The following is a 15,416-nucleotide window of genomic DNA, read 5'->3' as shown; positions in this document are numbered from 1 at the left end:
GAAACACGGGCCATCAAGCTTCGTTCGGAGTTTGATAATTTGGCCCCATAGTATAGGTGTTATTCAGTTAACCCTTATTATTTCAGGTGTTATATATTCAGCTGTTTTTTTCTCATTTAAAGGTCAGAGAGAAAAAATCAGACATCTATATAGGAAGCAGGAGTGTCAGATATTTTTTTTTAAGGAATGTGTGTGGAGCTGGGGAAGCCATTGGTTGAGTGGTGATGGGAAAAGCAATGGGAGAATCACAGTTGGGGGAAGCCATTATGATGTGGGTGGGTTAGTTACCTCCCTGGCGATGACTCTGGTGAGGACCTGTATTTCAAGGTTAACTCGGGTGGTTTGGAGCCTTCTCATACTTTGTCGAAGGATGCAACTAAAGTTTATTTTTTATTTATTTATTATTTATTTATTATCGGTTATTTGTAGAGTGCCAACAGATTCCGCAGTTAATTAAAGTAATGTTTAAACCTTGCACAGAAATGCTGGACAAAAATGTTTTAGTATGTATGGATCACTGGTGGATTCCTGTAATGTTTTTTGTTTGGTTTTAAATATCCTGAGTGGTTTTGTACTTACCATTAGACTATGTACATTATTACGTTGTTAGCAGGAAAAAATGTTTTTGAGAAAAAGTGATAACTATGTGTTGTCATCCGGGGGGGGGGGGGGGTTCATATGTCATCAGTCATCCATGGTAGTCAAGTGGATTGGTGGAATTTGCGGATGCTGGTGACATAACCAGGCACTGGTAACCTGGAAGTGCCCGGCAGCTGCACAGGATTTAAGGGAGTTGAATGGGGGACTTAGTATTTAAACCCCTTGATCTCTGAACCCTTAAGTCCTTGAAACCCCCAAAACCCACTGTTTGAAAGGGAATGGGAGTCTTGGGGTATACTGTTTGAATGCATATTTTTACCAAAATAAAATAAAAAAACATTACATGGGTAGTCATTTGTAAATGTATTACTTCCAGTTCTCTTTTTAAAAACAAACATGGATTAGAGGGGATCTGTAAATGTTGAACTGAAAAGAGTTATCTTCGTTCAACTTTATCCATCCTGTTACTTTGAGTAAAAATGTGTGAAGTGTGACCTAAGGAATGAAAATATATTCGAATGCCATATAAAAAACTAACCTCAAAATTTGTCTGAATTTGAAGTCCTTGCATGGGACATTTAATTAGAATAGAACAAGGTCCACATTCTTTATCAATATAATCAATAAGGATGTTGCAGTAACTAAAGAATAGACAGAGCATGGTAAATTATGGGCACTCATGAGCTGACAGTAGGCACAACAAGGAAGCACATCTGGGGCCCGATCCGATATGCAGCGTCGCCCGCAAAAGCCGGCGACGACAAATATTGCACTGGTTTGGTATCCTATATACGGCGTAACATAGAAGTTACGCTCGTATATTTCACCCTTCGGCCGTAGTTTTTTGGCCCATAGAGTGATATACCAAACCCGCGCAGTTTGGTATCCAATATACAGCGTAAGGAATTACGTGGCGAAAATGGAGAAATCTTACTCCATTTTCACCTTGCCACAAAATGCAGGCGTAGTAAGCCTTACGCTGAGTATTGGAGCCCCGTAACTCCCTCTAAACTACCTGCAAAATAAAACCTAACAACTAACGCATGCGCAATGTCTATCTACCTGTCAACCGCAATCCCCCACCGCAATCTTTAATAAAGTGCTTAACGCCTAAACCGCCGCTAGCGGACCCCGCCGCCACCTACATTAAATGTATTACCCCCTAATCTGACCCCCCTACACCGCCGCCACCTATTTTAAATATATATACCCCTAATCTGATCCCCCTACACTGCCGCCACCTATTTTAAATACATTAACCCCTAATCTGATCCCCCTACACCGCCACCACCTATTTTAAATATATATACCCCTAATCTGATCCCCCTACTCCACCGCCACCTATATTAAATTTATTAAACCGTAATCTAATCCCCCTACCCCGCCGCCACCTATTTTAACTATATTAACCCCTAATATGATCCCCCTATACCACCGCCACCTATATTAAATTTATTAACCCCTAATCTAATCCCCCTACACTGCCGCCACCTATATTAAATATATTAACCACTAAACCTAAGTCTAACCCTAACACCCCCTAACTTAATTATTATTGAAATAAATCTAAATAATATTAATATTATTAACTAAATTATTCCTATTTAAAACTAAATACTTACCTATAAAATAAACCCTATGGCCTAGATTTAGAGTTCGGCGGTAGCCGTCAAAACCAGCGTTAGAGGCTCCTAACGCTGATTTTGGCCGCCCGCTGGTATTTGGAGTCAGTGATTAAAGGGTCTAACGCTCACTTTTCAGCCGCGACTTTTCCATACCGCAGATCCCCCTACGCCATTTGCGTATCCTATCTTTTCAATGGGATCTTCCTAACGCCGGTATTTAGAGTCGTTTCTGAAGTGAGCGTTAGAGCTCTAACGACAAAACTCCAGCCGCCTGAAAATAGCAGGAGTTAAGAGCTTTCTGGGCTAACGCCGGTTCATAAAGCTCTTAACTACTGTACCCTAAAGTACACTAACACCCATAAACTACCTATGTACCCCTAAACCGAGCTCCCCCCACATCGCCGCCACTCGATTAAAATATTTTAACCCCTAATCTGCCGACCGCCACCTACGTTATACTTATGTACCCCTAATCTGCTGCCCCTAACCCCGCCGACCCCTGTATTACATTTATTAACCCCTAACCTGCCCCCCACAACGTCGCCGCCAGCTACTTAAAATAATTAACCCCTAATCTTCCGACCGCAAAGCGCCGCCGCCTACGTTATCCCTATGTACCCCTAATCTGCTGCCCCTAACACCGCTGACCCCTATATTATATTTATTAAACCCTAATCTGCCCCCCTCAACGTCGCCGACACCTGCCTACACTTATTAACCCCTAATCTGCCGAGCGGACCGCACCGCTACTATAATAAAGTTATTAACCCCTAACCCGCCTCACTAACCCTATCATAAATAGTATTAACCCCTAATCTGCCCTCCCTAACATCGCCGACACCTACCTTCAATTATTAACCCCTAATCTGACGACCGGAGCTCATCGCTACTATAATAAATGGATTAACCCCTAAAGCTAAGTCTAACCCTAACACTAACACCCCCCTAACTTAAATATAATTTACATCTAACGAAATAAATTAACTCTTATTAAATAACTTATTCCTATTTAAAGCTAAATACTTACCTGTAAAATAAATCCTAATATAGCTACAATATAAATTATAATTATATTATAGCTATTTTAGGATTAATATTTATTTTACAGGCAACTTTGTAATTATTTTAACCAGGTACAATAGCTATTAAATAGTTAAGAACTATTTAATAGTTACCTAGTTAAAATAATAACAAATTTACCTGTAAAATAAATCCTAACCTAAGATATAATTAAACCTAACACTATACTATCATTAAATTAATTAAATAAACTACCTACAATTACCTACAATTAACCTAACACTACACTATCAATAAATTAATTAAACACAATTCCTACAAATAAATACAATTAAATAAACTAGCTAAAGTACAAAAAATAAAAAAGAACTAAGTTGCAAAAAATAAAAAAATATTTACAAACATAAGAAAAATATTACAACAATTTTAAACTAATTACACCTACTCTAAGCCCCCTAATAAAATAACAAAGCCCCCCAAAATAAAAAATTCCCTACCCTATTCTAAATTAAAAAAGTTACAAGCTCTTTTACCTTACCAGCCCTGAACAGGGCCCTTTGCGGGGCATGCCCCAAGAATTTCAGCTCTTTTGCCTGTAAAAAAAAACATACCATACCCCCCCCCAACATTACAACCCACCACCCACATACCCCTAATCTAACCCAAACCCCCCTTAAAGAAACCTAACACTAAGCCCCTGAAGATCTTCCTACCTTGTCTTCACCATCCAGGTATCACCGATCCGTCCTGGCTCCAACATCTTCATCCAACCCAAGCGGGGGTTGGCGATCCATCATCCAGTGGCTGAAGAGGTCCAGAAGAGGCTCCAAAGTCTTCCTCCTATCCGGCAAGAAGAGGACATCCGGACCGGCAAACATCTTCTCCAAGCGGCATCTTTGATCTTCTTCCATCCGGTGCGGAGCGGGTCCATCTTGAAGCAGGCGACGCGGATCCATCCTCTTCTTCCGTTGTCTCCCGACGAATGACGGTTCCTTTAAGGGACGTCATCCAAGATGGCGTCCCTCGAATTCCGATTGGCTGATAGGATTCTATCAGCCAATCGGAATTAAGGTAGGAATTTTCTGATTGGCTGATGGAATCAGCCAATCAGAATCAAGTTCAATCCGATTGGCTGATCCAATCAGCCAATCAGATTGAGCTTGCATTCTATTGGCTGATCGGAACAGCCAATAGAATGCGAGCTCAATCTGATTGGCTGATTGGATCAGCCAATCGGATTGAACTTGATTCTGATTGGCTGATTCCATCAAAAAAAAGGGAAAACAAGGGACCATATTTATATATATATAGGCTTTATAAACAAACATATTTTCATTTAGGTTTATGTTTAGGTAACTTTCCTAATCATCACTGTCATCTTTATGTTTATATATCTGCAATCAGTGTTCCCTCTATTGTTCCCTCTATTGTGCCCTCTCAGCCTGACAATAATACGGTATATTTCAAAACTAATATGACATCAAGGGGTTAACTTTTTTGTTTTTAATTGAAGAGTGTTGTTCCTTTAAATAGGAGTAGCAGTGGCAGCAATAACATAGCAGTGAACAAGTGTGCTAAGACACACGAAACATGTCTGCTGTGCTGCACTGTTACCCCTTTATTGTCAGTGTAAGCGTTTGTTAGAGCTATGGCTCTTTTTTGCTTTTAAGTGTTTTTTGAATAAAGCCTTTTTACTTTTATTCACCTTTGTACTGTCCCCCATCTTTACTTGAGGACTTAGTAGGTTTGTAGCCCTGCAGCCGCAACAAACTCTTGCATACTGTGAATCACTATTGCGCCTTTGACAGAGGCGTGACGGCTGGGCTCCCTACTTCCGGAACCAATAGTGCTAGCTGCATGGAGGAGTAGTACGGATACTACACACAGACACGCCGAAGTGACGCTGCTCAGAAACGGACCATAACCCCCGCAGGAACGGTAAGCGCCACACTAGTGTACTTTCTAAAAGAGCTTGTAACTTTTTTAATTTAGAATAGGGTAGGGAATTTTTTATTTTGGGGGGCTTTGTTATTTTATTAGGGGGCTTAGAGTAGGTGTAATTAGTTTAAAATTGTTGTAATATTTTTCTTATGTTTGTAAATATTTTTTTATTTTTTGTAACTTAGTTCTTTTTTATTTTTTGTACTTTAGCTAGTTTATTTAATTGTATTTATTTGTAGGAATTGTGTTTAATTAATTTATTGATAGTGTAGTGTTAGGTTAATTGTAGGTAATTGTAGGTAGTTTATTTAATTAATGTATTGATAGGGTAGTGTTAGGTTTAATTATATCTTAGGTTAGGATTTATTTTACAGGTAAATTTGTTATTATTTTAACTAGGTAACTATTAAATAGTTCTTAACTATTTAATAGCTATTGTACCTGGTTAAAATAATTACAAAGTTGCCTGTAAAATAAATATTAATCCTAAAATAGCTATAATATAATTATAATTTATATTGTAGCTATATTAGGATTTATTTTACAGGTAAGTATTTAGCTTTAAATAGGAATAAGTTATTTAATAAGAGTTAATTTATTTCGTTAGATGTAAATTATATTTAAGTTAGGGGGGTGTTAGTGTTAGGGTTAGACTTAGCTTTAGGGGTTAATACATTTATTAGAATAGCGGTGAGGTCCGCTCGGCAGATTAGGGGTTAATAATTGAAGGTAGGTGTCGGCGATGTTAGGGAGGGCAGATTAGGGGTTAATACTATTTATGATAGGGTTAGTGAGGCGGATTAGGGGTTAATAACTTTATTATAGTAGCGCTCAGGTCCGCTCGGCAGATTAGGGGTTAATAAGTGTAGGCAGGTGTCGGCGACGTTGAGGGGGGCAGATTAGGGGTTAATAAATATAATATAGGGTCGGCGATGTTAGGGCAGCAGATTAGGGGTACATAGGGATAACGTAGGTTGCGGCGGTTTACGGAGCGGCAGATTAGGGGTTAAAAAAAATATGCAGGGGTCAGCGATAGCGGGGGCGGCAGAATAGGGGTTAATAAGTGTAAGGTTAGGGGTGTTTAGACTCGGGGTACATGTTAGAGTGTTAGGTGCAGACGTAGGAAGTGTTTCCCCATAGGAAACAATGGGGCTGCGTTAGGAGCTGAACGCTGCTTTTTTGCAGGTGTTAGGTTTTTTTTCAGCTCAAACAGCCCCATTGTTTCCTATGGGAGAATCGTGCACGAGCACGTTTTTGAGGCTGGCCGCGTCCGTAAGCAACTCTGGTATCGAGAGTTGCATTTGCGGTAAAAATGCTCTACGCTCCTTTTTTGGAGCCTAACGCAGCATTTGTTTGAACTCTCGATACCAGAGTTAAATTTATGGTGCGGCCAGAAAAAAACCCGCGGAGCGTTAACAGCCCTTCTACCGCCAAACTCCAAATCTAGGCCTAAGATAGCTACAATATAATTAATAATTACATTGTAGCTATTTTAGGGTTTATATTTATTTTACAGGTAACTTTGTATTTATTTTAACTAGGTACAATAGCTATTAAATAGTTAATAACTATTTAATAGCTACCTAGATAAAATAATTACAAAATTACCTGTAAAATAAATCCTAACCTAAGTTACCATTACACCTAACACTACACTATCAATAAATTAATCAAATAAACTACAATTATCTAAACTAAAATACAATTAAATAAACTAAACTATATTACAAAAAAATAAAAAAAGATTACAAGAATTTTAAGCTAATTACACCTAATCTAAGCCCCCTAATAAAATAAAAAAGCCCCCAAAAATAATAAAATTTCCCTACCCTAAACTAAATTAAAAAAGTAATCAGCTCTATTACCAGCCCTTAAAAGGGCCTTTTGCGGGGCATTGCCCCAAAGTAATCAGCTCTTTTACCTGTAAAAAAAATAACAACCCCCCCCATTACAACCCACCACCCATACACCCCTACTCTAAAACCCACCCGATCCCCCCTTAAAAAAACCTAAGTTTAACCCCCAAGTGGTCCTTACCTGTCCTGAAGACCGTCGGAGAAGGTCCTGTTCCAGGCGGTGAAGTCTTCTTCCAAGCGGCGACCTCTTCTTCGTCCAGGAACCAGCTGGCACGGAGCGGAGGAGTTGAAGACCGATGACCGCGGAGCTGAAGACCGTCCACTCTGGAACTGAAGACCGGCGATGCTGGAACTGAAGATCGGCGACGCTGGAACTGAAGACCGGAGCCATGGAGCGTGGAGGATCCTCTTCATACGATCTCCGCCGTACACTGAATAGGAATTCAAGGTACGCGATTAAAAATGGTGTCCCTTGAATTCCTATTGGCTGATTTGAACCTTCAAATTCAAATCAGCCAATCAGATGAGAGCTACTTTAATTCTATTGGCTAATTATAATAGCCAATAGAATTACAGTAGCTCTTATTCAATTGGCTCCGCACTGGCTGGTTCCTGGAAGAAGAAGAGTTTGCCGCTTGGAAGAAGACTTCACCGCCTGGAACAGGACCTTCTCCGTCGGTCTTCAGGACAGGTAAGGACCACTTGGGGGTTAGACTTAGGTTTTTTAAGGGAGGATCGGGTGGGTTTTAGAGTAGGGATGTGTTGGTGGTGGGTTGTAATGGGGGGGGATTGTTCTTTTTTTTACAGGTAAAAGAGCTGATTACTTTGGGGCAATGCCCTGCAAAAGGCCCTTTTAAGGGCTGGCAATAGAGCTGATTACTTTTTTAATTTAGTTTAGGGTAGGGAAATTTTATTATTTTGGGGGGCTTTTTAATTTTGTTAGGGGGCTTAGATTAGGTGTAATTATCTTAAAATTCTTGTAATCTTTTTTTATTTTTTGTAATTTAGTGTTTTGTTTTTTTTGTAATATAGTTTAGTTTATTTAATTGTATTTTAGTTTAGATAATTGTAGTTTATTTAATTCATTTATTGATAGTGTAGTGTTAGGTGTAATGGTAACTTAGGTTAGGATTTATTTTACAGGTAATTTTGTAATTATTTTATCTAGGTAGCTATTAAATAGTTATTAACTATTTAATAGCTATTGTACCTAGTTAAAATAAATACAAAGTTACCTGTAAAATAAATATAAACCCTAAAATAGCTACAATGTAATTATTAATTATATTGTAGCTATCTTAGGGTTTATTTTATAGGTAAGTATTTAGTTTTAAATAGGAATAATTTAGTTAATAATATTAATATTATTTAGATTTATTTCAATAATAATTAAGTTAGGGGGTGTTAGGGTTAGACTTAGGTTTAGTGGTTAATATATTTAATATAGGTGGCGGCGGTGTAGGGGTATTCGATTATGGGTTAATAAATTTAATATAGGTGGCGGCGGTGTAGGGGGATCATATTCGGGGTTAATATAGTTAAAATAGGTGGCGGAGGGGTAGGGGGCTCACATTAGGGGGTAATATAGTTAATGTAGGTGGCGGCGGTGTAGGGGAATCATATTAGGGGGTAATAAATTTAATATAGCTGGCGGCGGTGTAGGGGGATCAGATTAGGGGGTAATACATTTAATGTAGCTGGCGGCGGTGTAGGGGGGTCAGATTAGGGGGTGATACATTTATTGTAGCTGGCGGAGGGGTCCGGGAGCGGCGGTTTAGGGTTTAATATATTTATTATTAGGAGTGAGAGGGGGGATTGCGGATAGAGCGGTATACATGTCGGGATGATGTTTGGGAGGCGTGTTAGACAGTTACGGGAGATTTTATACTTTAGTTAGTTTTTTTTAGGCGCCGACAGTTTCTAAAGTGCTGTAATTCACTGGCGACTCCAGAAATTTGTACTTACGCTTATTTCTGGACATCGCTAGTTTGTCCGACTTACGGCACTTTAGCAACTGTCGGCGCCGTATATGTGATAGGTCGCTGTACGTGGTAAAATTACGGGCGGCGCAGGTTTCCACGCTTGCGCCAAAACCTGCACCGTATATCGGATCGGGCCCCTGATTCTGTGTCCTTACCTGAGGGTCTACTCTGGATAACACAAACCTAAATGTGAGTATGGATATACTCTTAAGCAATATTGCTGTAGACAAGAGCTCTGAGGTCGCACTATCCTGACCTGATGCACGTTACCTGATGCACGTTACCTGATGCACGTTAAATCCTATTGCGCTCAATCATCACTCGCAAACAGCGGTGATAAACCTAATACCGCTAACATGTAACTATTTTCATGCCTAGACTTGAATGAGAGATGAAAACAGTCTTCTGTTTTACTTTGACAAGTGTAAAACAAAAATCTGATAGCTTTGTAGACTGTTTGTAGACTGGTTTTATTTTTAATGACAGATGTATTGACAATTTTGACAATTAATTTATTAATTATTTGTATTTTTCCACGGTTATTTTCTCCATTCCTAATTTGTCAAGCATACAGCATATCACAAATTCTAGATTCACTAATGTTTATAATTAAACTGTTTTGAGGTGCTAAGACAGTAAGCCTTAATGAATTTCCTTATCTCACATATACTTGCTAAACTATCACAATTTAATATTTCTTGTCCAACTGTCACGTAGAACCTCATTTTACTTACACCTAATTTGCAAATTGTCTTCTTTTAACTATAGACCGTATACATTTATCTCACTTTGGTCCACTAATCATCTGGTGATATTAAAATCTCTACACATTTGTGACAAAAACGAAAAATTAAAAATCATAATTATAACCATATTTTATATTAAAGTTTTTTTATAATAAAAATGTATTTAACTCTGAACAGAAATATAGAATTTTAGCATGGCAGATGGAAGTTTTTTTTTTGTATGAGGTATCATTCATTATCAATCTTAATTCCTATGTAAGCCTGTAAAAAACGCCAATAGATTTCATATTTTGGTGAGTTTTAGTGAATGTGCTTTAGTAAATCTAATACACTTCCTCAACAATATCCAATGTTGTTTTTTTCTGTAAGATCTTAAAGGTATATAAAACCACCGGTTTAGGGTATATTATAAGTGGAGCGCAAAATATCGCTTCCACAAAAGTATTATTTGCTCTCCACTAAGTAATACCAGCACACACAAATGTGTGCTGGTATTACAAGTTAGGTGCAATGCGAACGCTACCTCACGTTTAACTTTAATTCTTCATAACTGCTTTTTGCATTTTTTTTTTTTTTAAATTAAGAAAAAATTTCTACTTTTGTTTTAAAATAAAAAAAAATGAATATTCTTTATTTTGGGGGCATTTTGCGGGTTATTTTAAAAAGCAGTGGGATATACTTGATAGAAATCCTTTTACCGGTACAAAGCTCCAAAACTGAAAATACAGAATTATTCTGAAATCCAGGGTTTGACATTATTTTTTTCTATCTGTATCTTAGGTTGTTTTTTTTGTGGTATAAAATGCAAATGGAAGTCAATATTTATTTTAAACAACAACTATTACCTCTGTTTACAACACTGTATTGTCATCTGAGGCAACAAGGCCTGTGCATTCTAAAGCTTTATTAGTTGCGGAATGTGGAAGCTCGCGGCATTCAGCTCTTTTTGGAATCCAGATCTTAATGGCTTCCCTTTCAGAAGAAGAAATCTGGCTCCAAAAAGAGTCAAAGGCCTCAAGCAGCCGACGCCTTCTACACAGGCCTAAAGTGTTAAAATGATATAAAACTACCTTTAGGTTGCATGTATAAGATGTATTATGACATGTAAACATTGCCTAAATGACATAAGATGTAGTTTACACTTGCGGGTAAAATTATCAAGCAGTGGATGCTGCAATCTATCCCCAAAGTTTCCGGCTCGCCGAAAACTTAAGTTAAGAAGCAGCAGTCGTAAGACCGCTGCTCCTTAAAGGGACACTGAACCCACATGTTTTCTTTTGTTATTCAGATAGAGCATGCAATTTAAAAAAAAAACTTTCTAATTTACTCCTATTATCAAATTTTCTTCATTCTCTTGGTATCTTTATTTGAAAAGCAAGAATGTAAGTTTAGATGCCGGCCCATTTTTGGGGAACAACCTGGGTTGTTCTTGCTGATTGGTGGATAAATTCACCCACCAATAATCAAGTCATGTCCAGAGTACTGAACCAAAAATGTGCTGGCTCCTTAGCTTAGATGCCTTATTTTTCAAACAAAAATAGCAAGAGAACGAAGAAAAATTGATAATAGGAAAATATTAGAAAGTTGATTAAAATTGCCTGCTCTATCTGAACCACGAAAGAAAGAAATTGGGTTCAGTGTCCCTTTAACTAATCCATAATCTCTGAAATGGCGGACAGCAATCATCCCGATCAGATATGATCGGGATAATCGACACCCCCTGTTAGCGGCAAATGTGCAGGGGGCGGCACCAGAAATACTTGTGCAAAGTTAAATGCAGACAGCATATGCTGTTTGCATTTAGCGATGTCGGACGGACATGATTCACCGCAGCGATTCATGTCCGCCCACCGCTTGATAATTCGGACCCTAGGTCCCATCCCCTCTCCCTTTTTACAGATGCAAATATAAACAAATATTCTGAAATTCAAACTATTCCATAATTCAAATCTTTTCTAGTCCCAAACAGTTTGGATAGCGGTTTTGTACCTGTAATATGTATTATTCATCATTTAAAAATTATTTTAATTTTCTTACAATTGCAATTGAATGCTATAACCAATTCCATGTAACATTTAACATGAGGGGCAATGCTGCTTCCTATTAAAGGGACAATAATGTCAAAATTCAACTTTAAAGGGACACTTAACCCAAATTTTTCCTTTTGTGATTCAGATTGAGCATGATATTTTAAGCAACTTTCTAATTTACTCCTATTATCGCATTTTATTCATTCTCTTGGTATCTTTATTTGAAATGCAAGAATGTAAGTTTAGATGCCGGCCCATTTTTTGTGAACAACCTGGGTTCTTCTTGCTAATTGGTGGATACTTTCGTCCACCAATCAAAAAATGCTGTCCAGAATTCTGAACTAATAAAAAAAAGCTTAGATGCCTTCTTTTTCAAATAAAGATAGCAAGAGAACGTAGAAAAATTGATAATAGGAGTGAATTAGAAAGTTGCTTAAAATTGCATGCCCTATCTGAATCACAAAATAAAAAAATTGGGTCCAGTGTCCCTTTAATGATTCAGAGAAAGCATGCAATTTAAGAAAAAAAATCATTCCAATTTACTTATGTTATCAAATGTTCTTTATTCAATTCATTCACTTCATTTCCTGATGATCATACCTAGATAGTCTTTATAGCATTCACGTATGTTTAGCAATCTATAGCAGCAGTGTTTGCAACAATGTTTGTAGCACTGTTATACATTTGTTGAAAACACTGCGGCCATAGGACATCACGTACATGCTTTGAGCCCACCAAGGTTTAAGTGAAAATTTAATTTTTCTTTTTTTTTAATAAAAAATGTCTGAATTTGAATGCTAAAAGTTTTATCTTGACATTCCTGTCCCTTTAACTCATGCAGTATTTGAGGATATTTCAAAATAAATTATGAGAATTTCTTGCTCATCTTTCAGCAAACCTGTTTTGGGTCTTATTTTGGAATTAAGGTAAAAATTCAGAGATTTTTTGATTTTTAATATTGATTATTCCAAATTACAGATATAGGAAAACTTAAAGGGACATGAAACCCAACATTTTTCTTTCATGATTTAGGTAGAACATACAATTTTAAACCATTTTTCAGTTTACTTCTATTATCAAATTTGCTTCATCCTCTTTTTATCATTTGTTGAATGAGCAGCAATGCACTACTGGTCTGTAACGGAACATATGGGTGAGCCAATGACAATCAATATATTCAGTATTTGCAGCCACCAATCAGCAGCTAGGACTAGTTTTTTTGCTGCTTCTGAGCTTTCCTAGATAAACCTTTCAGCAAACAATAACAAGAGAAGGAAGCAAATTAAATAAAGTAAAGTAAATTGGAAAGTTGATTACATTTTTATGCTCTGTCTAAACCTTGAATGTCTAATTAAGACTTTTCTGTCCCTTTAAGAAAGGTTTCAACATACACGGATGCAGATAGTTACTCTGCTGCCTCTTTGATAAAATAGGGGCAAAAAAAATCAATTTCAGTGTACAGCAAGGGAAACCTAATTCATACCACCTGTCTGTATCTATACTATGAGGCCCATTTATCAAGCTCTGTACTGAGCTTGAAGGGCCGTGTTTCTGGCCAGTCTTCAGACTCTCCAGAAACAGCAGTTATGAAGCAGCGGTCTATAGACCGTTGCTCCATAACCCTGTCCACCTGCTCTGATGAGGCGGACAGGAATCAACGCAATTCAACCCGATCAAATAAGATCGGGTTGATTGACACTTCCCTGCTGGCGGCCCATTGGCCGCGAGTCTGCAGGGGGCGGCGTTGCACCAGCAGCTCTTGTGAGCTGCTGGTGCAATGCTGAATACGGAGAGTGTATCTCTGTTTGGCCGCGAGTCTGCAGGGGGCGGCGGTGCACCAGCAGCTCTTGTGAGCTACTGGTGCAATGCTGAATACGGAGAGCGTATTGCTCTCCGCATTTAGCGAGGTCTTGCGGACCTAATCCGCACTATCGGATCAGGCCCGCAAGACCTTTTATAATTCGGCCTCTATGACACACTTTGATGTAGTTAAAGAAATATGAAATGCTTTGAGATTATAATATAGAATATTTTAATTATTCATAGTAAAATGTTTTAAAATTTTCATTATTTATTTTCTTTTTTTCTTGTAATTAATTGCTGATTTTTTTTCCCACAGTTACTACAAGAACTTTAAATTCATACACCAGACTTCATATGTCTAAATCAGCTAAACTCCACACAGTAACTCATTCTCATTGGTTCCTAATTGGCATTAGTAGAGAATATCAAAAGCCTGCTGAAAAACAGCGGAAAGTTTGCAAACAAAATAACAATGGCTATCTGTGCATGGATTGGCTTTTTTTTAAATAAGGTAAGTGATGAGGGAATATTAGTGGATTATAACATTGCACAAAAGCTTTGAAATTACAGAATAATTGTGTCATTTTAAAATGAATAATTTCATGACATACCTTGAGGATTCCGTTTATCAAACATCCCAGGCTGCTTTGGAACCCTTGTGCTGTAGGTTGGGTTCATGTGAGCCTGCAGTTGACAGTTAAAGTGATGTTAAACTTTATCAAATGCTATATAAGTAATCATTGCAATTCAAAATGTGTATGTGTAACTTTTTTTCAATCTATCCATGAAAAGGGTAAAATTTCTGCCTTTAGTAATGTTTCTATTACAATGTTATTCCGGCCCACTGGGATGAACTTTTTTTTTTTTAATGACAATTCCAATAAACATCCAATCAGTGTGTGTGTCATGTGACACTCTTGAAGTCCAGCCCTTTGAAATACCTTAGGAAGCCTATGTAGAGAGTGGGTGGGACAACTCTATGGGGCATATTTATCAATGAGCATACGCTGTCGGCATTTATCATTACGCCAGCAGTTCTTGTGAACTGCTGGTGCAATGCCGCCCCCTGCAGATTTGCGGCCGCTAGCAGGGGGTGTCAATCAACCTAATTGTATTCCTGTCCGCTGCCTAAGAGCAGGTGGACATGTTATGGAGCATAGGTCTTTCCGGTGAGCTTGATACATATGCCCCTATGTCACAGTCCAGTCAAAAAAGGAAATGAATACAAATTAGAATTATAAATCTTGTATTATATATATATATATATATATATATATATATATATATATATACACACACTTTAAAAAAATAATTATGCGGTTTTGCTTGTACACTAATATATTTTTCATTGCAACATTCTTAAAGTCTGAAAAATACCATCACTTTACGAAGCAGCATTTGTGGGGCCCTAAGCAAGACTCATATGTTGAGCCCCTTATTCCAGCCCATTTATTCCTCTCCTCCTGTATTGCCCACCCCTATTACACAGAACGGACTGAGAATAAAAAGCAGCCCTGAAAAAATTCAAAGACCAGCCCCATTTTACCAATTGTACTGGGATACTCATTCCCCCCAATAATTTCATTTGTTTGTAATAAATATATGCCAAAAGACTTTATATAGGCAAACTACAGCCTGATTTCTTCCATGTCTCCCTTTTACAGTGTGAAAATGATTATCCATAGTATGATCTGAAGAAGACATTCATAACAGTGTATCACTCTGTCTCACAGTGGGACTTGACTATAAACAGAAACCATTTAACAGAGATGCTTACTTGGTACAAGGTCTCATGGTACCTTGTACGACATTT

This window comes from Bombina bombina, chromosome 7 (assembly GCF_027579735.1).
Source record: "Bombina bombina isolate aBomBom1 chromosome 7, aBomBom1.pri, whole genome shotgun sequence".
Classification (NCBI taxonomy): Eukaryota; Metazoa; Chordata; class Amphibia; order Anura; family Bombinatoridae; genus Bombina; species Bombina bombina.
This window is presented reverse-complemented; position numbering follows the sequence as displayed.